Below are 3,809 nucleotides of genomic sequence, written 5' to 3' on the forward strand. Positions count from 1 at the left end.
TTCCAATAAGTGACAATGTCACAAATTTTGACAAAGTCAAAATTGAAGATTGTGATGAAATATCTGATGATGAAAAAGAAAAGAAAAGAAAAATATTTTTAGATTTACAAGAAAAATTTCAAAATACTGTTTTGCAATCTACTGAAATAGGTGAATGCTCAAAGCAAAAACCTGTTAAGAAGAATGCAGAACAGAAACAAAAAGATAAAAAATTGAAAAATTCTAAAAAGGAAAATAAAAGCTCATCAGATAAGTCATCCAATCATTTTCAAAAATCACAAAAATTTAAAAATGAAAACTCACAAAGTGTTGGTAATAAGTGGTGCAGGTTTGACCACAGTGCTTCAAAGCCAAATCCAATTTTTCTGAGGAGTGATGACTACCACAAAGCCAGACAATGCTATGATCTGAGCGTTTGGGGTGAAGGTAGTACATGGTATGATAACAGAGTGTGTTACTCTTGTGGCTATTGTGACAACTCGAACTTTAGACTCACTTTAATGTAACGTTACGTGTCTATGCGATACCTTGAACTAATGAATGTTACGTGAACTTTGTGAAAAATGTGTTGTGTCTATATTGTATGTATGTATGTATTGAACCGCACAAGGATCGCACAACACACACATCATCCGCACAAGGCCTTTGGGCCGTGTTACTTGTAATTGAGCTATAGGGCGGCCCAAGTGGTGGGTTCGGCCCATCCTTTCCTAAACCGAATGACACTTAGGGATGTTGTAACCATTCTCACTTTTTACCAAACAATCTACACACACAACCCTAGACGACTTCTCTCTCTCGTTTGCTTGGAACCCGACGGCACAAGATCCCTATTCGGATCACTCTTGTTTCTTCTCTAATCCGGTTAGTACTTGATATGTTGGTTGTTATTTTGAATGTTGTTGATGAATCGGCTGCTATATGATGATGTTCTTGTGAGTATTGTTGCCATGATGTTATGAGATAACTAGTGTACTTGTATGAATATTGAATGGTTCTCGATGTGATGATGATCATATAATTCAGCTTGCATATTGTCGATTTAGAAACATATAAATGCTAATCGGGTTGCATGATGTTAACCAAGAACCGAATGCTTGGAATAATCGGCTGTGAATGTGTTTCAATCGGATGATTTAATTGTGCCAAGTCTTGAATCCGTTAGTGTATGAATGTTGTAGTTGATAGTTATGTGATGAATAATTTTAGGGTTCATGTGAATTAATGTTGCAATTGTTCTTTTTGATCGACATATTGTTAATTGAATTGTGGGTTTGGTGTTAATTGATAATTGTTGTGTAAGGAAACTGTTGATTGAAAGGATAAGTATGGAAACCATTTAAATTAGTTGTAACCGATTGCTTGTTATCCGGATATGTAAAACCAATCGCACAACTAGGCTGGATCACACAAGCCCACTCGCACAAACTGGTCCGATCACACAAGCTGACCCAGCCGCACAAGGCCTCTCGGTCGCACGAGATCCCCTTGGATCGCACAAGCTGTGATGTTGGGCCGGACGTACAGTTTGGGCCGTACAAGCCCACACTGACCGCACAACATATCCCCAGTCGCACAAGAGGCCCTGATCGCACAAGGGTCTCCCGACGCACAAGCTTACACTAACCGCACAAGTTGACTGTCTCGTTATTTGGGCCGTACATGTAAAGATGGTTATTTGATTGTTTGGGCCGGATGAAATGTTGGGCTGGGCTACTTTAGATCGCACAACACAAGTTGGATCGCACAAGTCACACGTGTATGTTATTGGGCCGAGACCCTTATGTTTGGTTGGTTATATATTGGGCCGTTGCATTGGGCTAATAGTTTAGACGCACAAGTATGATTTCATGGTTATTGGTACGTGCGTGACTACACATATTTTTACAATGAAATTACACACAAATTGATTTTAAATTTATAAAAGTGATTATTACTTTTACATCAAAACACACACGAAAGGGCAAGTGTACCCTGTCATATATGTAGTAAAGTATCGGTAAGAACCAAGTATCGATCCACGGAAATGGGCGGAGAAATAGTACTAGACCTTTGCCACTAAATTACCGGTAAAAACATACGTTGTTTTGGTTTTAATTAATCTAAAGTAAGCATAAATAAATACTTATAAAACATAGTAAATTATATATAAATAGCCTTGCTTAATACACAACCAAATCATGTCATCTAAGTCAGTTTTGGCACTAGAAGCATTCGGTCAATTTTCCATTTCGAGACAATTAGTATCCCTTTCGGGAATCCTAACATGACAATCATTCGGAAAGTTAAAACGATAAACACACTTTAACCACCTAAAACTGTTCTTTAACGTGCAATTGATAAATGTCTATGAAAATCTCCTAAATATAAGTTAGTCATCCGTTAGGAGTTTTCTAACCTCACTTAATCAAGGAAAGCAACACCGATAAACACAATGCAACCACCGAGACAAGCATAAACTAGATTAAATCACAACCGAGTTCATTTTACAAATCTTGCGCATAAATTCACCAAGATAGCAATTTTGGCCGAAACTACTAACTAAGCTAACAAATCATGGCAAGAATTCATAACAACACCATCTAACCCGTTAGAGTCCTTCCGTGAGGGCAAGCTTTCTTGATTAACAATAATTACATTTTATTAAACCACTAACCCGTTAGAGTATCATGGTGCCCACATTTTAACCAAGTTAAGCTAGTTAACCAAATTAAAAGTTTACTAATACATGATTAAATAAGCTTCATTTTTCAACTATCTTACCTAACCAAGCACCAATCATCCAACACAATTACTTATAATCAAGAAATCAATATCAATAACAAGGTTGCAAACTAATCATCAAAGATAATCATAGAAAACACTTCCAAATTTCATTACAAACATAGATTAACATACTAATGGTTATAATCAAGCAAGGGATTGTTGTGTTTTTGCCCAAAGGCTACAATAATACATAAACATTAACCTAAATGCTTGAAAGATTAACAAAAACATGGAAAGATTAGAAAACCCAACCATAAACAAGCACAAGATTAAGAATCCGGATAGTAAATGAGCAAAACCGGGCAATGTGGCTTGAATCCGAGTGAAAGCAGAAGCCTTCGGAGCCTCAAAATCGCCTGCAAAGCTCTCCAAAATTCCAGAGTTACTAATAGAATGGTTCTGTTCTGTTTTTATGCTTTTTCGGTGTCGCACGGTCGTTCTCCGATCGCACGACCGTGCACTTTAAGCAATTATTGGTGGTGGTCCACCATACTGCATGACATCAGCAGAGTTGACTGGTCTTCGGTCTCGCACGGGCGTGCCATGGGGTGCACGGGCGTGCATATCCGGGATCGGGGCGGGTCATCGAATCCGCATGGGGGTGCAACCATTCGCACGGGGGTGCAACCAGTCGCACGGGGGTGCGTTGTCGGGATTTCGTTGCACTCCTGATCGCACTGGGTGTGCAACGCCGAGCTGAGCCTTGTTGTCGCATCCGCACGGGGGTGCCACCAGTTGCACGGGGGTGCAACGCCAAGCTGAGCCTTATTGTCGCATCCGCACGGGGGTGCCACCAGTCGCACGGGGGTGCAACTTGCCCAGGTCAGAATTTTCCACAGAATGTTCGCAGTTCATTCGTTTCGCCCGGAAAATCCTCGTTTTCACTATCATCTTGTCTGGTATGTTGTTTTATGCCTGTAAACAAAAGTATACATGATTAAGTATCCGCATGATGGTTTTACGGCCGAAAACGCATAAAATGGGGATAAAATGGGGGACTAAAATATGTGTAAATTAGCGAATATCAAATCTCCCACACTTGA

Source organism: Helianthus annuus, chromosome 11 (assembly GCF_002127325.2).
Source record: "Helianthus annuus cultivar XRQ/B chromosome 11, HanXRQr2.0-SUNRISE, whole genome shotgun sequence".
In the NCBI taxonomy this organism is placed as follows: domain Eukaryota; kingdom Viridiplantae; phylum Streptophyta; class Magnoliopsida; order Asterales; family Asteraceae; genus Helianthus; species Helianthus annuus.